At 35.8% G+C, this 23,486-nt stretch overlaps 1 protein-coding gene and 1 pseudogene across 1 annotated transcript in view; both read right to left on the reverse strand.

Annotated features, from left to right (window-relative positions):
- DPP10 (dipeptidyl peptidase like 10) overlaps positions 1 to 23,486 on the reverse strand; it is a 537,944-nt gene that overhangs the window by 512,676 nt on the left and 1,782 nt on the right. The gene's annotated exons all lie outside the window — the stretch shown is intronic.
- On the reverse strand, positions 19,792 to 19,908 carry LOC131480424 (U2 spliceosomal RNA; annotated as a pseudogene).

The following is a 23,486-nucleotide window of genomic DNA, read 5'->3' on the forward strand; positions in this document are numbered from 1 at the left end:
AAAAAAAACCTGGTTTATTCAACAAATGCTGTTGGGACAACTGGATAGCAGCTTACAGATTTAAGAAGTAAGACCCACACCTGTCACATTATACAAAAATCAGTTCTAAATGCTTCAAGGACCTAAATTTACATTTTTAATAGGTTACATTTTATTTAGTATTATTACAATCTTGCTGTAAGTCAAATTTAATGTACCAATCCCATTATATGATATTATAAAATATGAGAGCAGTTAGAAAGTTTTATTTTATGTTTCAAAAGACACATTTTCTACTTTTTCACCTCAACCTACCTTCTCACTTTCCAAACTTCATCTGATATATCCTCTTTAGAAACAAACTGACAGTTTGTCAAAGACAAGATTTGAGGGGCTGAACATCTAAACAAAACCTTACAACACAGAAGGAAGCTGCGAAATGAATTGAGTAAATACCAAGTTCTGCAAACAAATACTATCCAACCAGTACTAGGTGGATTGAAGACTTAGAGGTAAAGTTCAAGTAATAAAATCCTAGCATATCAGCAAAAAGCACAGATTTTACATGGTTCCTGACACACAGGGTAGGAGTAATCTTTTTGTTTTCAATTCCAAATTCTGAGAAAGGAGTCTCGGAATTAAGCATCACAAACAATCTTTCAGATGCAAAAGCCCCTACAAGAGTGATATTTCGTTGTCCTTGCAAAACAAGTGCATTGTTAATCTGCTCTACAAAATCATCAGCGTGACTTAAACCCGTGACTTCATTCTAACTGAAGCTAAAATGTGAGATACTAATTTCTGATCTCACTTTGGGGCATTGGCTGAAGGTTTGGTATTTAGGGCAAGCATTGATTTTCAGGTGAAAAGTTAGCAGAGAGAGCTAATTACTTCAAATTAAATTATTGAACACGGTTTAATCATGCATTTTTACTACAAAGTAACTGTCAAGAGGTATACTGAAATATATATACTAGAGGTAGAAATTGCTAGAACTATTTTACTTCAACCTAAGCTCCAAGTACAGAAACACCTTCTTTGTCTGACAATATAATACAGAAATGTTTGATCTTTCTAAATTCCTTTAATAAACTTCAAGTCAATAATTGTAGTGTTGTATGGTATCCTCCATCTAGGAGGTTTTACAGGGACATAGCAGAAAACATAGATGTCACAATAAAAATACTGATGGTTTGGAAAGATAGAGAAATGTGTTAATAAAGTAATCATAGGATTCTTCCTATGCCCAAATAGACCAGAGGAAAATCAGCAGTTGCCAGAGGTTATTTCACAGAAAGATGAAAAGACCAGCACAGATGACTTTTAAGGTAAACTATTTATGGAGAACAGTGAGAAATACATGTTCTATGCATTAGTCCAAACCCTAGAACTTACATCATGTAGACTATGGATTCAGGTGATAGCAAACTGAGACCGTAGGTTCATCACTTGTAACAAATGCATCACCTCTGTTTGATGAGCTAATATTAGAGGGGTTGGGCCTGGCGGCGTGGCCTAGCGGCTAAAGTCCTCGCCTTGAACGCCCCAGGATGCCATATGGGTGCCAGTTCTAATCCCAGCAGCTCCACTTCCCATCCAGGTCCCTGCTTGTGGCCTGAGAAAGCAGTAGAGGACAGCCCAAAGCTTTGGGACCCTGCACCCACGTGGGAGACCTGGAAGAGGTTCCTGGTTCCCGGCTTCGGATCGGGGCAGCACCGGCCCATTGCGGCTCACTTGGGGAGTGAATCATCAGACGGAAGATCTTCCTCTCTGTCTCTCCTCCTCTGTGTATATCTGACTTTGTAATAAAAATAAATAAATCTTTTCAAAAAAATATTAGAGGGGTTGCCCACCTGCTGAACAAATTTGAAAAAAATGCCATACTTTCCTTTCAGTTTTATTTTAGACCTATAACGGCTCTAAAAACTGCCTAGGAAATATTTTCTTTAGTTACCTAGATGGTACAAGTTTCAAAAAATGGAAAAAACATTAGGACCAGGAGGGAAAAGCTTTTTAGATAAAAGGATGAGTTTTATTTGAAAAAGAAAAGAAAACTTCAATCCAGAATTCATTTTCTATTGTGGGACTCCATGATTTTTATCAGATGAAGTAATTTTAATATGAGTTCAGAAAAAACTTTAATTCCATGAAAAATCTAGAGAAACTTATGTTTTAGAATGGATATTTCTGGAGCTCAAATGGCACAATGATTAGAATGTGATATTTAAAGAGAATAGGTATTTGTCAAGGATCAAAATTCCTCAGGATTTTATAAATTCACTACCATGTGGACTAGTCCAATTCAATCAGTCCTTATTCAATCTTATTACCACTGTTTGACATATATATATATTTATTTGATACCATGCATTTATATATGTAAAGATCCAAGTAGACATCAAATGGAAAATTCCAACAGATCATGCTACCATATTATTAAACGATACTTATTTATTAAATTGAAATGCTAAGAGTATTACATACATATACTCTTTTGCATATTTTGGTTTCTAAAAACATTTTCTGGGCCGGGCGGCGTGGCCTAGCGGCTAAAGTCCTCACCTTCAAGGCCCCGGGATCCCAAATGGGCGCCGGTTCTAGTCCCAGCTGCTCCACTTCGCATCCAGCTCCCTGCTCCCTGCTTGTGGCCTGGGAAAGCAGTAGAGGACAGCCCAAGGTTTGGGACCCTGCACCTCCGTGGGAGACCGGGAGGAGGTTCCTGGTTTCCGGTGTCAGATCAGAACAACACCGGCCATTGTGGCTCACATGGGGAGTGAATCATCGGACAGAAGATCTTCCTGTCTCTCCTCCTCTCTATATATCTGACTTTGTAATAAAAATAAATAAATCTAAAAAAAAAAAATAAACTGATTGACCCAATTTGTAAAAAAAAAAAAAAAAAAAAAAAAGCATTTTCTTGGGTCCACTGCAATAGCGTAATGGCTAAGGTCCTCGCCTTGAATGGGCCAGGATGCCATTTGGGCGCTGGTTGTAATTCCCGGCAGCTCCACTTCCTATCCAGCTCCCTGCCTGTGGCCTGGGAAAGCAGTAGAGGACAGCCCAAAGCCTTGGGACCCTGCACCCACGTGGGAGACCTGGAAGAGGTTCCTGGTTCCTGGCTTCGGATCGGGGCAGCACCGGCCCATTGCGGCTCACTTGGGGAGTGAATCATCGGACGGAAGATCTTCCTCTCTGTCTCTCCTCCTCTCTGTATATCTGACTGTGTAATAACAATTAAATAAAAAAAGATTTATTTATTTTATTGGAAAGGCAGATATACAGAGAGGAGGAGAGACAGAGTGGAAGATCTTCCATCTGATGATTCACTCCCAATGTGACAGCAACAGCCAGTGCTGAGCCTATCTGAAGCCAAGAACTTCTTTCCGGGTCTCCCACATGGGTGCAGGGTCCCAAAGCCTTGGGCGGTCCTCTACTGCTTTCCCAGGCCACAAGCAGGGAGCAGGGAGCTGGATGCGAAGTGGAGCTGCTGGGATTAGAACCGGCGCCCATATGGGATCCTTGGGCGTTCAAGGCGAGGACTTTTTTTTAGCCGCTAGGTCACGCCACCGGGCCCCGCGTATAAATAAATCTTTAAAAAAAAGAAGAAAAATTTTGTCCACTATTCCACATATTTTATTTAATGAATCTTATGTATGTATTATAATAAAATATGCAGAGCAAGTGTACCCAAAATAACCTTAGTTTCCAACAGCTTTTCAAAATGTATTTTGAAGATTCGCAAACATGTTTTCTTTTATTTAAGCTGTGAAACAATATTATGACTCAGTAAATTAAAATGTTAAAAAATTGTTATATGCACTTAATAAATTGGCAAGATTTTAAGACAAACAGTAACTGAGACTTTTATTTTTCTATCTATTCAATTATTTAAAAAAAATTATTACTTTCTTTACCAAAGTTTAAAAACCGGGTCATCATCTACAACCATATTTTCCCAGGAAATGGGAGGATAACAGGCTTTTGTGGGAAATAACAGTTTGTTTCAAGGACAACTAACATCTTCAATCATAATAGCATAAAAAAATTTATCATAGACATACTCAACCAGTCTAGCTCAGATTTCACTGATTCAACATGCATTCATTGGTGCACATGAGTGTTTAATTTCATGTAACCAACAACATGAGAGCAGCTCCACCTTCAAGGTGAAAGGCGGAGCTAGCAGCACCATCTCTTATGCTCACCTTTAGTTTGCATTTTCCACTACCTCTTTGGAAATTCAAATCTGTTCATCTCTAAAATTTGGTAAATTTCAAGAAGGCTATATAATTTAAATTATGTAACATATACCCATTTGAGATTGCCTTGTTTCATTTCACTCAGTATAATTGCCTTAAGAGCTATCCAAATGGCTGTGAAACAGACATCTTTCTTTTTGATTTCTGAGTAATATGCTAAGAATATACCACAATTTTCTTAATCATTCACTTGTTGCACAATATTTGAGTGGTTGCCATTGTTAGTTTTAGCGTACAGAGTTACTGTGAATATTTCACTTTGAGACAGAAGCACATGTTTAGTTGTATTCTTTCTTTTGCTTTTTAAAATTCCGTATGCTTTTGTAGAATAGCTGGCCCACTTGGTATTCTTGCCAGCAATGTATAAATGATTCCATTTCTCTGCCTTCTTGGCTGCATTTGGTCTCTTTAATTACAGCTACTCTGATGGATGCAGAATAATATTCTATTATGGTTTCAATTCACATTTCTCTAATAACTTATGCTAGCAGAAACGTTTTAATGTATTTATTTGTGATTTTCCCTATCATTCTCAGTGAAACCTCTGTTCAGGTCTTTTGATTATTTTTTCAGTGGATTATTTTGGTTCGTGTGTTTAATTACCAAATTTGAAGAATATTTTGCATTTTCAAGAAATACAAGCTTTATCAAATGTGAATTTCAAATAGTCTTCTTAGTATGTCATTTGTCTTTTCATTATGAAGAGTTTTTAGAGGGAAAAAGTTGTTAATATTGATGAGGTTCAATTTATTGTTCTCCTCTGAGGAATTCTGCTAGCCTCAGAAATTCAATAATTTTCAACCTTTTCCTAGGGGACTTTCAAAAATAAATCTTATAATGTCATATTTTTGGGTATGTTTCTGCTCCACATTTTCTTTTTACATATGTTTCTACTTGGAAGATAAGTATGTTGTAATTATTGTTATTGTTATCTTACCTTTGGCTCAGTTGCTAGAATTCTATTTGTTGAATGCATTCATTTCATGTCAGTGACTATTTTCTTAGTTTGAACATCAAAATAAGGCTGCATTACAATATGAGTGTGACTTTGCCATGTTCCTTCTGCTTTGGTAACACCTCTCGTATTTCCATATTTACTTTTTTCTAGACTTATCACACACTATTTTTACCCTCGCTATTTGTGTATATTCCTATCTCTTAGAATTTATATAAGAAATTGTTGCTGTGTCCTTAAATATACTTCCAATCTCCTTCATATAAACACATTTTACTCTTTAATGTGTAAATATAAAAACTGTGCAAAGGAAATGTCTTTTCCAGTCACCCCATATTTCTATATCAAATCCAATTGGTTAAAATTCATTAGTTTTGCAACATAGTCAATATGCTGAACTTGCAATTACGTTACTGATTTATCTTGACGGGCAAAATTACATGTCTATTTTGTCCACTTTGTATTATATGAATCACCTAATATTTAATATTTTTAAGCTTTTTATTTTTATCTAAAAATAACAGGCATATACATCTCATTTTATGGGGTACTAATATACATTTAATTATTAGTATACACATATTTCACACTGATTCATTATACATTTGATTACACATACGATGTCTAATCATGTTAAACATAGTCATATTTTCAAGCATTATAAACTTTTAAATTTTCATTTATTTGTGGTATCCAAGATTACTTTAAGGCCCTGCTTCCCAACTTTCATCCACCTCTCTTCTAATTCATCAGGCATAGCAGCAGGAGATGGCCCAAATATTTGAAACGGGGAAACTCCACGCATGGGTGGAATTTGGCTGACCTTAGCTTAGTCCTAGCCATTGAAGCATTTGGGTAGGTAGCAAGCCAATCTCGCTCTCACACTCTGCTTCTCTCTTTCAAATAAATAAATATTTTTTTAGAAAATAATTTTTTACGAATGATATAATATTTTGCTTCCCATTTCCTACCTCCATTTCTTTTTATCTTCCTTTCTTCCTCCTCTTTCTTTAATCCTTCCTTCCATCCTCTCTGCGTCCCTCCCTCACTCCCTCCCCCTTTCTTCCCTTCCTTCTACACAGTAAATTTTTAAATAATCACAAATACTTAAACTATACTAGCTCATCATTCTTTTAAAATATTTACTTAAAGAGTCAGTATTACAGAGAGAGGATATACAGTGAGAGAGATATATTCCATCCTGACTCACTCTGCAGACTCCACTTGCCGCATACTGATATACACAGCCATTTCTTTCATTTATGTTTGTTTTTGATATTTTAGTTCCCTTTTTGCTTTAGTTCTGCAATGTCTAATGTCTCGTGAATTCTTTTGTGCTACATTGAACACTTTGAACGCAGGTAATAAATAAGCTTCTCTTTTAACAGCCTGTCAAATTGGCTACCATCTCTTCTCTTCTTTCATGAACACATCTCATCATAACCTTTTGGGATAGTCATCCTTTGTCCTCAGTCTCCCATTGCTAAATGGCGCTCAAGCCCCACTGGGGTTTATTATCCTTGTATCATACACACATGAACTTATCATAGTTAGCAGAGTAGATGATTAGTTAATGACAAGAATGAAATGGGAGCCTACATCTCTATTTCTCTTTCAATTATTGCTATCTGTCATATTCTCATTTCATTTTAGACAGGAGAACTCCCCTCTCTAATGAAATCCAGCTTCTCTGTCTTTTATTGTACACCATTGGCAGTGAGTCCCTTTTTTTCCTAAATAGAGCAGTGTCACAGAACACACAATCAGGGATTGATCTTTATTTGCTCTTTTCAAGAAAATCGTGTACAACATGTTAGGCAAAAATTCCCAATTTGCGCTCTGTTTTTGTTGTAAATTTTAAAAAAATTGTACCTTCTTGACCCATTGCAGTGGCCTACTGGCTAAAGTCCTCGCCTTGCACACACTGGAATCCCATATGGGTGCTGGTTCCAATCCCAGCAGCCCTGCTTCCCATCCAGCTACCTGCTTGGGGCCTGGGGAAGTAGTCAAGCACAGCCTAAAGCCTTGGGACCATGAACTCATGTGGGGGACCAGGAAGAGGCTCCTGGCTTTGGATTGGGTCCACTCCCGCCACTGCCACTGCGGCTACTTGGGGAGTGAATCATCAGATGGAAGTTCTTCCTCTGTCTCTTCACTTCTCTGTATACCTAACTTTCCAACAAATATAAATCTTTTAAAAAAGTTGTACCTTCTATATCATTAATATCAACAACTCATTTGCAAATATTTATAATAGATGTTACAGTTTCCAGATTGTTAATGTGTAGTAGAGCCAGATCTGGGTTAGTTACCGGGACTAATATTATAATTTAACATATTTTTGCATTTTCTTCATGTTTTAATCTCAAGGAATCAGCAAATAGGCAATCTTAGATACAACTTAATCATCCCTGTCAAAACTGAACATTGAAAGGCTAGTTGAGAATGACACTGGTGGTATATTGCATATCATTTTGAGAGCCGTTACATCATAGGGTGATTTTTCCTATTAAGGTTCACAGTATAAAACTCTAAAACAGATATATAGCCACTAACATTAAGAAAACATTGATAAAATATTAGTTGATCCATGCTATTATTATTATCTATTTTTATTGAAAAGGCATATCAGATATACAGAGAGAAAGAGATAAAAACAGAAAGATCTTTCATCCATTGGTTCCATCCCTAAATGGTTTCAATGATAAGAGTTAACCCATTTGTAAACCAGGAGTAACAACACAATAAAATAGATTATATAAAAAAAAAAGAAAAAATAAAAAAAGAACTTATTCAGTGTCTCTCACTTGTGTGTGAGGTCCCAAGGCTTTGGGCTATCCTCCACTGCTTTCCCAGGCCATAAGCAGGGAGCTGGATGGTAAGTGGAGCTGCCGGGACAAATTGCCACCCATATGGGATACTGGTGCATGCAAGGTAAGGATTTAGCCATTGAACACTGCATCTGGCCGAACAGCTGATCTTTATAGATTAAACCTGTAAAATGTTTGATAATAAATCCTTTCCCTAGTTACTCAGTAATGAAGCATGAGACACCTCTCTGGTATGTTTGTATGACCGTCCATGGGAATGTGAGATAATCTAGTTCATGTTAATATCTGCTCTAAAATGGTCAGCGGGGACAGGCATTGCAACGTAGCAGGACTGCCTGGGATGCTGGCACCCCATAGCACCGTGGCAGTTCCAGTGGGGGCGCCTCTGCTTCTGGTCATGTTTCCTTTAAAAGTGCCCGGAGAGGCAGCAAAGAGGACCAATTTAAAAAAGTGTAAATATATGATCATTGTATAAATCTCTGTTAAGATTATGAATATTAGCACAGAAATTCATAGAAATACACAGTGCATAAAAATGTATCACATAATGCAATGTAATTTTTTTAAAAAAGGAAATGCAATAAAAATATATGTTTAAAAAAATAAATAAATAAAAATTCTACCAAAAATGAAAAAAAAATACATGCTGTGCTACAAGACCAAAAAAAAAAAAATGACCAGATCCAAAATATTATCATATATATATGTATATGTATTTATATTTATGTACATGTATATAATTATATAACATGTAGTATACAGTACTGTATAATCTATAACGTTTTATATATACAAAAAAAAGAAAAAAAAAGTGCCCGGAGAGGCAGCACAAGAGGACCAATTTTAAAAAATGTAAATATATGATCATTGTGTAAATGTTAAGATTATGAATATTAGCACAAAAATTCATAGAAATACACAGTCTACCTGTACACCCAAGTATTTACAGAATTGGAAGGCTAATTATTTATTAAAGAGAAGTGGCCAAACCATTCATCTCTGGCAATGTGAACATAATCAGGACTAAACTGAATAATTCAATCCATGCTTTTCTCTTCTTTAGTCCATCATTTTAAGATCGCAGAGTGCTACTGGTATTTCCGTGCTTTCTTTCAAAATTTTAATTTTGCTTATAAACAGCTTTTGGAAATGAATTGGCAGCATATTCTTTTAAGAAAAAAAAAAGCATGTTCTTTAGCACTGAACTAAAGGAAAAACTCATTTATTACTTTTAGTTCCTGGTTTCTCTTTACAGAGAATAATTGTATTACTTTGTATCAAGTTTATTCTTGATATTAGCGGTTCAGGCTGACTTCTTTTAATGTAAAGCCTATTTGAAATCATTTCCATTTAGAATCAGAATAAGAAGAAAAGCATATTCCTGCAGCTATTCCTAATGTCCAACAACAAGGAGGTCGTTTTCCCGTTCAGTCCCATGATGCTCCATCCCCTATATTAACATCTAGTTCCACTGCCAATATATAAGTCCTTATTTATTCTAAATGCTACCATTCTATGTGATTAGTGCCATATTGGTGAGTATTCTAAATATTGCTGATTTTCAAAATTGTGATTGAATAGCTCACTGACAGTATCACTTTATACTGAAACACTATACAGTGCATCACATGCCGTCAAAAGTCATACCACTTGGAATGATTGAAAGATCACAAGTCCTTCTAACGTTTAGTAAGTGTTGTCAGCAGGAAAAAAAACAAAGTGTTCTCTTCCTACTCAAGAAGTTACCTGGTCCTTCATGTCAATTTAACAAACAGAAGTACATTTCATTAGAATAAATAAGTGTATTTATTATACTTACAACAGGTATAACAGGATTGAAGCAATTTTGGTTCTCTTATACTTTTATAAAAATAAAGGTTTCAAAGTTCTCAACCCATTTAATAACCATCATCAGTATTACTAGTTAATCTAAAATGGTAAAGAAAATATGAGATACCATTCATTTTTTTTTTCAATTTCAGGAACACCAGAGAATACACACTCTTTTAGAATGTTTGTCTCTTGTTCTTTTTAGTTTCAAGGTTTTAGTGTTTAGGGCTGCCTATTTAAAGTATAAATCTGAGTTTCTGCTTGAAAATTAATGAAACAATAAAAGAAAATGAAAAATCGAGCTTAAAGTCTATATTTAGGGGCCCGGCGGCGTGGCCTAGCGGCTTAAGTCCTCACCTTGAAAGCCCCAGGATCCCATATGGGCGCCGGTTCTAATCCCGGCAGCTCCACTTCCCATCCAGCTCCCTGCTTGTGGCCTGGGAAAGCAGTCGAGGACGGCCCAATGCATTGGGACCCTGCACCCATTTGGGAGACCTGGAAGAGGTTCCAGGTTCCCAGCTTCGGATCGGCGCACACCGGCCTGTTGCGGCTCACTTGGGGAGTGAATCATCGGACAGAAGATCTTCCTCTCTGTCTCTTCTCCTCTCTGTATATCTGACTTTATAATAAAATAAATAAATCTTTAAAAAAAAAAGTCTATATTTAAAATAAGGCTTTTGACTATGTTCAATTTTGCATAGTTATGCCTTCTTTTTGAGTATATTTCAAACATGTGACTTTTACACAGAAGGCCATACTATAATAATAATTAAAACATTTTAAAAATTCAGTTATGTGTAAAGTTACCAAATTAGGAGAAAATTCTGTTTATATTGAACAGAATGAAAATAATGGTATATATATATATATGGTGTATATATACACACATATATATACATATACATGTATGCACACACACATATGCATATACAGATAATATATGTAATAATTTAGCATTTTAAATAAGAAAGTATATTTCCCTACCCACATTTCTTGTTTAAAAATGTTTATTATTTCAAAAATAAAATTACAGAGAGGGGTAGAGAGCGAGCGAGAAAGAACACACAAGAGAATTGTTCTGTGCACTGGTTCACTCTGCAAGTGACCGAGGTGACCGGTGTGGGCCCAGACCACTGGCAGGAAGCTGGATTAGAAGTAGAGCAGCCAGGACATGAATCATTGTCCATTGGGAATCCTGACACCCAATGTATTCACTTTAACTACTCTGCCAAACATTGCCTTCTGCCCCCACTGATTTAATGGGGTTGATTTGTTTGTATATAATTTTATCTGTTTGTGTATAATTATTAGAATCACCACACACATATATGTATACACATATGGCTCAAGCAAATACACCACCCATATGCATTCATAATGACCCACAAAGACCCTGCTTCCCAAACAGCCTCTAATTTGCATTGTGTTTGGGAGTTGCTTTCCTTCCTGTTTTCGGCAGCCTCAAAGAATTATGAAATAAAAATTGTAGTTTCACCTTCTGAAGGATCATTATTAAATTCTCCCTCAAACTTATCATCCCTTGAATAAATAACTCAAGAACTTCAAATTTTACTCTCAGGTTTAATTATTCAGATTAGTCAATTATTCAAAATGCGAATGCTTATCAACCCTCTTCCTGAGACCTTTTTTTTTTTTTTTAGTGAAAATTATCCTGAATTTAAGTGAAGAATATAAACACAAGTGTTTGCAGGTGGGTATTTTCCCTTCTGAGAATGAAAGAAAATCAGCACACTGGCAACATCCACATGTCTTCCAACAGTGCTTTGCTTTTACTCTAGACAACTATGATTTTATGTTGAGCCTTTACATGAGCAAATTTAATCTATACATTCATTGTTCTACAGCAGAAATTTTCAGTGTGAACTTCACAGGTTCTTGGGAGACAGATGTCCTCTACATCAAAAATATTCTTTATAATGCAAAGACATACAATTCTTCTGACTGGACTAAAATGTTTCACTTGATGTGGAAACAATAAAATATGAGCACTCAAATGTGTGATATCAAACTATTGCTACACGTGCCCAAACTGTCATGGAGAAGGTAAATTGTCACCCGTGATGTTGGCACCCAAACACGAAAGTCAGTTCAGGCTCTAGCTGCTTGATTCACATACTCACTACCTGTTCTTGCTCCTGGGAGAGAGCCCATGGATTGAGCTACTGTGTAGTGAGACAACTGAAAACAGCTCCTGGCTCCCTGCTTAGTCATGGTCAAACATCAGTTGGTAAAGATGGAAGTTCATTCTCTCCTCTCTCTGTCTTTCAAATAAGAATACTTTCAAGGAAATTATTATTGTAGTCATGATATTCATCAGTGACATCTAACTCATTAAAAATATGTAATTATTTATTGAAAGGCAAGTGCAAGGAGAGAGAGAGAGAGAAAAATATCACCTGATACTTCACTCCTCCAATGACCACAATAGGTAGGGCTTGGCCAGGCTAATATAAGGTGGCTGCAATTCCATCTAGATTTCCCCTGTTGTTAGCAGGGGCACATAATTTGGGTCATCTTGTGCTGCCGTCTCTGGCACATTAGTAGGAATCTGGCTCTGAAATGGAGTGCCTGGGGCATGAATTGGAACACATGTGGGATGCCAGTGTTGCAGGGAGTGAATTGAACTGCTTTCCCAGAATACTAACATCATTATGTCACTTAAAAAATGCTCTCCCTCATATTTGGAGGTTTAATTTTTTAAAAAATCAAAAGCAAAACAAAAATTAAAGTGCCTTTGTAGAGAAGTTTTGCCTCAAGCACAGTGTTTTCCCACACTATATTCTAACACTGTGCCATACACATAGGAATTATGTACAACTTAGAATTACTGATGTTGAGTTTTACCATGTATTTGTTGGCCATTTTTATGCTTTCTTTAGAAAACTGTCTATTGCAATGTCACATCACCTCTGTCAGAATGGCTAAAATCCAAGACAGTAAAAAATGAAGGTAAGAATGTAGAAAACGGAGGGAACCTATATACTGTTGGTGGGAGTGTAAATTAGTGAAGCTACTGTGCAAAAGAACATGGGAATATGCTTTAAAAACAAGAAATAGGGCCGAGCATGATGGTTCAGTGGCCAAATCCCCACTTTGCCCTTCTCAGCATCCCATATGGGTGCCAGTTACAGTCTTATCTGCTCCACTTCCCTACAACTCCCTATTTGTGTCCTGAGAAAACAGTAGAGGATGGCCCAATTGAATGGAACTCTGAACTCATGTAGAATATCTGGAAGAAACTCCGGGCTCCTGGTTTTGGATCTTAATATGGTGCCCTCCATTTCCACCTATTTCACTGTAAATGACAGGATTTCAAGTAAATTTATGGCTGAATGATATTTATTATCAGATTAACATCAGTGAACATGAAGAAGAGCTTCTAGGGCTCTCTTTCACAACATATTTAGCTAGAACCACTGTGTCAAATGCCCAGCCCTGGATGAACATTTTCAAGTCCTGAAAATAAACAAACAAACCAAACATTATCGGGGTTCCTTTTAGGGTATAGCAAGTTAAGCAGGTATTTTACAACATTGCATCCCATACCCGATAGCTGGCTCAAGTCCTAGATTCTCCTCTTCCAGTCCAGCTTCCTGGGAAAGCAGAGAATGACTGACCAGGTACTTGGATCACACTCACTCATGAGGAAGGCACAATGCAGTAACCAGCTCCACACCTTGGCTGGGCCCTAACGTGGCTATCAAGGCCATTTCAAGATTGGCTCAGCAAGCAGAAGAAGCATTTTTCTCTCTTTTCTCTCTGCCCTCTGTCACTCTGCCTTTCAAGTAACTAAAATTAAATTCAATATTTTAAGTGCTCTCAACCAAAAGTTCTATATTAAGCCAAAGAATTGCTCAAACGTCAAGGAGAGAAACTAAAGCGTTTCTTGATTTTCCTTTAGCAAGCTGAGGTTTATTTTGCCCCCCTAAGTAGATCTGAACTGTAAAAATTCTTGAAGATATAAAGAACACCAGGAAATATTTTGAAGACAAGTGACGAAGTCAAAGTAGCTACTTAGGCAAATATGAAAGCTAGTATTATTTTGAATTTAACTTCAAAGTCCTCTTTCCATTTTCTTCATGATTAAAACAAAAATGTGCAAAGAAAAAATAAGTCTATGTTAATGGCCATACAGAGCTCAGAAATGTAATTTATTACAAAAAAACAAAAGGATGGATTTCGGTCAAGGCAGAATCTGCATATGTAATTTAAACTGACTTGGAATTTTATTCACTACATTATTACAACTTTATGATATTAGATGTAATATCTTTTGCAAGCATCCAAGAAAAATTAATTAAGCACTGAGCACAAATAAAAAGTTTCTCATGCAAATAGTAGCCAAATGAGGGCAGAGAATAAAATATAATTTAGGTCATGAAATTTAGTAGAAGAATATTATTTGTTACATTACTTTATAGCATTTGTTATTAAAGATATAAAACAATAGGAGCCATACATACAGACTATAATAGAGCTTCAAAATTTATGCTAAGGCTTGAGAGAGAATATCCTCTTCAAAAATTCATGTTGAAATTTCCTTCTGAATACAAGATTATAAACAGGAGTTCACAAATGAAGGAGGTTGGCACCTTGACAAAAAGGTGGAAGCTGAGGGACAGGCTGTGTTGGCCTTCTCCCTCTGCCTTTTAGGAAGTGAGTGTTCTCTTCCAGATGGTGTAGTAACAGCCTAACATCTTAGAAGCAGACACCTTCTTTCACCAGACACCAATCATATTGGCCACTTGATATTAGATTCTCCAAATTTCAGATCCATAAAAACACACTTAATTTTTTAAAGTATCCATTTGGAGTTTTTCTTTCTTAGCAGCCAAAATGTACTAATACATTACAGATCCTCAGAAATGCAAAGAAGTGAATGGCAAAGGAGACAGATCGATATGGTCCATCAGAAACATCAGCACTCAAAAGAGTATCTAGAAAAATCTAAGCAGAAAATCAATTGGGAAACACTGGACTTCAACAACACTACAAACTTCAAATAGGCATTACAGATCACCAAAACAGGTAATTTCACTCTACAAGAGACAAATCCATTTACTTCTCATATGTTCATGGGAACTCCTCAAGATAAAGCACAAAATACAGCTTTGCAATTTTCAGTGGCATCAAGAGAATGGCTCTACTAATTACAATGCCCTCATTTAACATGAAACTGATTTCTGACTAAGCTCATGACTCCAGCTTTCTGATGTTGCAGACCTATGGCGGCAGTAGTGACCATCTGAGTAATTATGGTCAGGACGTTGACATGGAATTCCCGGATTGTGTTATTATCCTGTCATCAGCCTCTACCCCATGCTGGCAATTGCAAGCATTTGCGGACTAAACAGTAGATGAGAGTCCTGTCTCTCAAAAAAGTACTTCTTTTTTGACAAAAGATTGAAAACACACTAACTGCATGGAATGAAGGTAGACATCAATAAGAAAACTAGAACTGGAAAAATCACACAAATGTTGAAATCTAACAACACGCGCAATGCTAATGAATCCAATGAATGTGAAGGGCAGATAATATGTTGCCCCAACCAATAATTAATATAAAGTATGCCAAGATTTATAGGACTTGTTGAAAACATAAATCAAAATAAGATTTACAGATAGAAACATCTCTAATAATAAGCTAAATTATCTCAATAACTTTATTATGTTTTGGAGTTAGAAAAAAGAGCAAACTAGCAGAAAGGAGGAAATAGGAAATATTATTATATATTAATAATAATTTATTATAATTACATAAAATTATATTTCACATAGTTTACACAATGTATGGCTATGTTATATTGTGCATAATATTCAATATGCAGCATGTTGCATATATTATATGCATATTATAAATTTTATAACACACATATTAATATATTTAAGAATTATGTTATATTTATATTACATATATTATTATACTAGTGATAGGTAAAAAATTATAGAGAATCAACAAAATCAGAAGTTAATTTTTATTAATCAGGCTTAAGTAGACGTAGAACACAGAGCATAAAATGGAGAAATTTATGCTCCCTGCTTGTGGCTTGGGAAAGCAGTCGAGGACAGCCCAAGGCTTTGGGATCCTGCACCCACATGAGAGACTTGGAAAAGGCTCCTGGCTCCTGGCTTCGGATCGTCTCACTACCAGCCCTTGCAACCACTTGGAAAATGAACCAGCAGATGAAGGATACTCCTCTCTGTATCTCCTTCTCTTTGTAAAACCTGATTTTCCATTAAAATCAATAAATCTTTAAAATGCTCAAAATATGGAGAAATTTAGAAGGAAAACATCACTAAAATTTTATACAAATAAATTATTTCACAATGCTGGAAAATTTTACATCAATAAGTTTAAAAGCCTATATTAAGTGGAAAAATTCCTGAAACAACACAAATCACCAAGTTGACTCAAGAAGAAATAGATTATGTTAACCAGCTTCAAAAAAGTATAATGTATTTAAAAGAAATCAATAGCCAAAAATTTTCCAATAAGGAAAAACCCAGAACAAATGACTTCTCTTGTAATTTAGAACAAATATTTAAAGAGAAAATAGCATCAGTTCTTCTCAAACATTTCCAAAAGCTACAAAAATAGGAAGTACTAAATCATCTTGTTCAGGTAGAATTATTCCAAAAGATTTATGATAAAAAGATATATCAATATTCTGAAAACATATGCTTTAAATTCTTATTTAATATTGGCATACTGAAATGCTTGACCAAGATAAATGTTTATATACTCTAAAAAAAAAAGTCTACTTTTTATTATTAGTTTTATTTATGTTCCTTTCACTTAAATGAGAAAGACAGAGAGGGATAGAGACTTTCCATTCACTGTTTCACTCCCCCAAGCTCTCCAGAAGACAAGAGGATCAAATTGAAATCAGGAGTCCCAAATCCCTTGGTAGCTGGTTTTAAGAACCCATCAAGTTGGGTCACAACCTACAACCTTGCAGGATGCACATTTTAAAAGAACTTGAATCCAAAGCACAATGGTCAGTGCTAGAGACAGGTGCGGAATATGGCATGCAATTGTCCCAGGTGGTGACTCAACCACTTCAGCAACACCCACCGCAACAGGTGGAACTTAGTACAGAAATTTAAGCATGGGCCAACAAATGGCTTTCCCTGTAATATGCATATTCCTAGAGAAAGAATTGTTTAAAGAATGATTATGTCAACTGATTGATAAAATGTGCTCAAAATAACACACTGCGCTTTTCTTATAAAAACATTTAAAAACTAGAAATGTAAAAAAAAAAATCCTCAGAATGATAAAGGGAATTTATATAAATTCCACAGTTCAGGTGAAAGCTTTCTGTATTTGATAGGGTTTACCACCTACACCACTGCTATCTAACATTGCACTGAAACTTCTATACAGAACGAGACAAGAAAAATAAGCAGCAAAATTCAGTCAGTTCTAAATGAAGCAAAATTATCTTAGGTTCTTTGGAATGATCTTCTGTACATAAAGCAAGAAAAAAGCACTGTCTAAAGCATCCAGAATAATACAATACCGATAAAAAGTGAACTCAACAAAGGTAGTAAGGTTAAAACACAAAAGTCCATTGTGTTTCTATAGCAATAATAAGTCAGAAAAGGATATCAAGTTATCAACTGCATTTATGGTAGCATTCAATAAAAGTGAACCTACAAATAATTCATGCGTCCATGTCCAACAGCAAGTAGAAAGGCGGCAACAACTTTGTAAGGCAGAAAGAACAATCTCTTAAATAAATCATGCTACATGAAACAGATGTCCACATGCAAAAAAAATAGCCTTGAGCCTTATCTCAATTCATACAAAAATTAACTCATGGTAAATCAATGACCCATGCAAATAATTTAATAGAATAAAGCTTTACAAAACATTAATTTTTCTCAATTCTAGATTTAGAAATATATGTTTACTAACCTATGACACAAATATATGAGAAACAAATGAAAGGTAAAATAAGAACTTTTATGCATAAAGTAAAATTACGATAAGGAGCAAATGACAACCTGCATCACAGACAAAATGTCAATATCAGATAAGTCTTCAATATAAGCTTTATTGCCTTTCCCGGTGTGTTTTTTCTGGCAGTTAATGAATGAACTGTTTAACAGCAGGGACATCTATGCAGTTCAAAATAAATAAACTGGAAGCTGGTGATTGCAATAATTGCATTCGAACAAGTAACTGCATATTAAAAAACTTGCCCTCCATAAACTCCTGAAACAAATGCACGTTAAAAGATTGCTTTTTAAGGAGTATTTCATCAAATATCACTCTTTCTCAGGAACTGTATTTCTCTAGAATCACATAGCCTTGAGCCCCACCAACCTATAAACCAAAGTATTACAATTTTAAATTCAATATTTTTATAAGGATGCAAATTGATTATATCAGACAATAATGGGATATAAAGAATTTACATCCGGATGTAATGCAGCATAGGAAAGAAAATATTGCACATATTTTTATCGTGGGAATTTGATGTTCAACAATATCATAACCGAAATAAAAATTTATACAAAATTTAAATTTATGAATTTTGCTTTTCCACTTCATGCCTCGCTACCTCTCTGCTCTTGGCCCAGTCATTCACACATCCATCCTCTGCTGCAGCCACATTCAATGTTGTCCATGTCTGCCCTGTATCTCCATGCGTATTACAAATGTCGAGACACCTACTAGAGCCAAAAGGGCTTGGGAAGGGATTTAATTTCTGTACCTTCTGGTTGGGTGACATTTGGTAATTTATTTTTAATACCTGAATGAGTACTGTGGAATATGAATAAATTATAGTATCTACTTTATGTTAGGGTATGAGGATAAATACGATAGTACATGACAAGCACTTAGTGCAATATCTGGCATGGTACCAGCAGGAATAAATAAATGTGACTTATTAAAACAGAGTCCCTCCTGACTCCTGTACAACTAAACACTTTATAATGTCAACTAAATTCATTATTCAACTGATCAGATGAGAGAAGTTGAGGGTAAGTAAGGCAACCCAATCTGATAAATAGGAAGAAGATAAAACAGAATCTATGTAACTCATTTTATTCATCCCAAAGGTTGTTTTTTTTAAGTCTTTTAGGGAGATGAGGACTATCAGAATATATCCTGGTTTGCTCTCTGCAGCCTGATCTGCCTGGGTCATGCTGTATTCCAAACATTCATCTGTGCTGTTCTTGGAAAGCACAACCACAGGCACATTAATTGACGCCTACTGATACAACACATTCTAATTGATATAACAACATAAAATCCACAATCAGAATCTTTCTTGATGGTGATGTTTCCGAGTGAGCAGTGCATATCTCAACATCAGTAAAACATTATTTTCCCTTCCTAAAAGCAAAAGGGGATGCTTTAATTGTTGCTTTGGCATTTTAAGACACAGGTCACATGCTTAAATGACACCTTTTAAATTGCAGCTGCCAAGAGATTGTTACAACATAATATAACTTGACATTTTAACTAACTATAACCAGAAGCTATTATTTTGATAGAGCATAATAGTAACTAGAATAAATTTGCTTTGGATTTTTGCATAACAATAACAAATCAGCTGTCAGTAGTTCAATGAAGTTCTTGTTTTAGCAGATGCTTTCTGCAAAGTGAGCTCTTTCTCGGATTCTGAAACACCTGAATAATTTTAAATGCTCCTTTTTCTTTAAAGGTGCAAAGAACATTCTGATTTTTTAATGTGGTATCTCAAACAAAATAAAACAGAATTCTTAATCTCAGAGTCTTATGAATAAGCACATATCAGGATTAGGGCCTCATCCAAGCCAGGGGAAGACTAAAATGATTAAATCACTTCAACCAGCATCCTCCTATCTGCACAAACTAGCTGCCTAAGTTAATCAAATCTGGCTTTAGATAACTAGGAACAACACTGTAGCAATTTACCTTTGTAATTGAATTCCCAACTTGGCATTTGAACCTAGTTAAAATTCTTCATATTAGACATAACTTTAGAGTGAAAATAATCATCTACACTTGATCTTAGCCAAAAGGCCGAGAAGCGATAGAGTGAAAATAGTTATCTCATTGGAACGCACCTATTACATGTTTCTTCAACTAACATGAAGCAGATCTCCAATGATTAACATGGAAATGTTTGTCTTCCTTAAAAAACCTGGAAAGACCAACCCTGGAAGCTTATCTAGAAAGGGAGTTGCCAAGGCAGTAATTTTATCCTTCATAATAATAATATGAAACCATCATACTAAGTACTTTGTATGATGAGTCTGTCTCGGTAAGGGTCAAGTGCAGACAGATTCAAAGCAGAAAGCCCACTGTTGCTGAGAGGTATACACAGATCACAGGTAACAATTTCAAAATGGTAGATGAATAGAAGAGTTTGGGAAATACTCTTTAGCAAATAAATTCCACCTCCTAAAATAAGCTGTTCTCTCATGAAAACAAACTGGTAAATATATTCTTCATGAATTTTATTTACATGCTCATTCCTATACTACATATGAACTGTGAAATTTACACTACAGTTTCATTATACATGTACCATACATTGGCATACCCTCCAAATGTAAATAGACACTCATATGTTTCTAGGGAATTATTATTGATCTCCTAGTTAATACATTCTGAAAATAAATGTTGTTTTTCTTTTAAACATAAGTCTACCTGTTGGTTCAAGAAATTAGAATGAATACTTGGCTCTTTCCAGGAGATATTTGCTAAGGAAAATACTTTGAAAAGTAGTTAGTCTTTATCTTCAAGGAATATTTTGACAATCATAGAAATTAAGGCACCTGTGTCAGATTACTTCTGTAATGAAATTTGCAATCAAACTACAATTACAATGAGCGTGTGTTTCCCTAGCACTGTTACACTATTTTGATGAAAAGTTTTCCTAAATCATTTTCTCAAATACATAACTTTTGTCTGCATTCATCTTCAAAAAAAGAAAGAAAGCACTATATGTATTTTAAGACATGAAAGGCTTACTGCAAGAATACCATGCATTAAATTTGTTGCCATATGTCACTAAAAAGCACTACGATTTTCATTGTCGTTATTATATTAGATTTTAGGCAGCAGACTTGTAATAACCGTCAAAAGATCACTTCACATTCTAGCAAACTAAAGATGCTTTTTCATAAAAGGACCATTTGTCAAAGCAGGTAAGCAATTTCCCTAAATTTGGGCAATTATAAAACCTAAATGAATTTCTGTTTTCCATTTTACTGGCAGAATTGTTCTCTAGTCAGCACTTTGTCCTAAAATGTTCAATATTTCACTGAGTAATTTCACAGTCAGATTTCCTGTCTGACAATTTCCATTTGTCTGGGTGATCTTTTCAGGAAAGCTTGGAGTTGAGGACACAGTGGTGGATAAGCGGAAGATCTGAAGGGAAGTGTCTTAACCTAATATTTTCTTTCCAAATAGAAGATGTTCCTTGTGTATTTACCCCTTGCACAATGCAGAACCTGCATGGCTAAGGTTCAGATAAGGAGGTCTGTGTTTAGCTGGTGTTAGCACCTAACAAGTGCATACAACACACATGTATGCTAAATTCAAAGTGCACACTAGAAATGGCAATGTGGCATAGCTAGGAAAGCTACCTCCTGCAAAGCAGGTATCCTTCATGGGAGACAATTCATGCCCCAGCTGCTCCAATTCTGATCCAGCTCCCTGCTAATAGCCTGGTAAAGCAACAGAATATTCCTGGGGTCTGTGCAGTAGGTGTGGATGACACGGAGGTGTAAAGAGAACAGCTCCCCTGTTGGCAAAGCTGCAAGAAGCTTCCAGCTATATGGCAAGGCCTGGCAGATGTTTCTCTGCCAAGGTGACTGACATGGTGATGAGTGAGCATACAACTAAAATCACCAGTTTTACCCCCTTTGCATGGACACTCAACCACTCCATTAAAGAATTCTGTAATCTTTTGAGGCATTATTGTTTGCCCTTTTGAGATGATATCTGCAACTGATGTGAGCTTGGAAGCTAATGTTGCTGATAACGTCTTGGTAAGTGGGCCTTTAACAATTCATGAGAATTAATGCACACAGGATACAATCAAACCAATGTCATTTCTGGACACCTTATTGTATGCCTAACTATTGCCCCTGGCGCAGAAATGTAGCTTGCCTTCTGGAAAATGGCTTGCTAAGTATCCTAAAAATTAATGAAAGTGATGGGAGTATGAGCTGAACTTGCTATGATAAATATAGTTACTGTGACCTTAAGGGCCAGCTTCTATTTTTTGGATCATAGAAAATGTATCTTTCTAGCTGCTTTTATAATTTTTGGCTAGAAGAATTAAAGGATGCTTTTATTAAAATTATAGAAATATGCTTTTGATTATTACTTGATTGTTTCTGGCACTGTGGAGCTTGTAGCTATGGGGGATTTAATATTTGAAACTTTTGTCTTGGATCTTTATGTTTTGTCTCTTGGGACATGTTTCTCCCATTAAGTGAGAAAAAAATGTAAAATTAGAAATGTAGCAGGAATGTATTATTAATTAGTAGGTAACCATATGTGCCTTGGTCTTAGAGTCCTGCTGGTCACTCAATGGCTACTACTAAAGAATGAATAATGGCTGGCTTTGAAGAAAAATTATAGTATCATACAGAATTATCTTATGAGCACCTAGTTAACCATGTAGTAAAAAATAAAATAATCAAACATCTTTGCATGCTCGCTTAGTCAAGAAGTTAAAAATAGAACAACCAAACGTTTGCTCAGAGGCTTGTGATGTATCTAAGTAAATTGAAAGGACAGCTTCTTGAGCTGTTGACGGAGGGCAGCAAGTGGCCACGTCCATGTCTCTTTTCCTCACTGACTCCGCACACTCTTTGCAGTTCTGGACTCGGCTACAGCTGGCCTCTGGCAGAAAATGTCAAAGTACTTGGGCCCCTAGTACACTTTGGGGCAATCCAGAAGCTCCTGGTTCCTAATGTTGACATGGCCCATTCTTGCTTCTTGTGGCCACAACAAGAGAGAATAAGAATATGGGAGGTTTTCTCTCTGTTTAACACTTACTTTCATATTTTTTAAGTTTATAAGTAACGCTAAAAAAGTCAATGATTTTTCTAAAGAAGATTCATGACTACAGGGAAGAAAATGTATACAACCTCGTTCTCTTTTATTTTTTCCTTACCAATGAGGAAAATAAGACTAGGTAACTTCTGAGAGAGTTTCTCCACTGAAGACTCAAGTCTTGGCTGCAAAACACTGGCGTTCAGTATTTTGTTTCTCTGGTAATTTGTCTTGAATCTAAACTCAGGCCAGAGAGGCAGAATGACATTATTCGTAATCAAAATTCAGGTCCTAATCAGTATCACCACAGTTACTCTTTCTGTCAAATTCATTTAATCATCTCCTAGTGGAACTGAATTTACAAACATACGGTGGAAAGAACACATGTGCCCACTTACATCAATGACTTTTCTAATCCAGCACAGTGATGTTCTTTTTTATTCCAGACTCACTCTTCCAAAATAATAATGAAACCCAAAGACATGTGAACAGGTGGCATATGAGAGTGCTTCATAAATTGTAAACCTAAACAATAGTTGCTTCTACAATATAAACTCATTGACTGAGGTCTGGGTTTTTCTTCTCTCTCAGCCTTTCTT

This window comes from Ochotona princeps, chromosome 5 (assembly GCF_030435755.1).
Source record: "Ochotona princeps isolate mOchPri1 chromosome 5, mOchPri1.hap1, whole genome shotgun sequence".
NCBI classification, from domain to species: Eukaryota; Metazoa; Chordata; class Mammalia; order Lagomorpha; family Ochotonidae; genus Ochotona; species Ochotona princeps.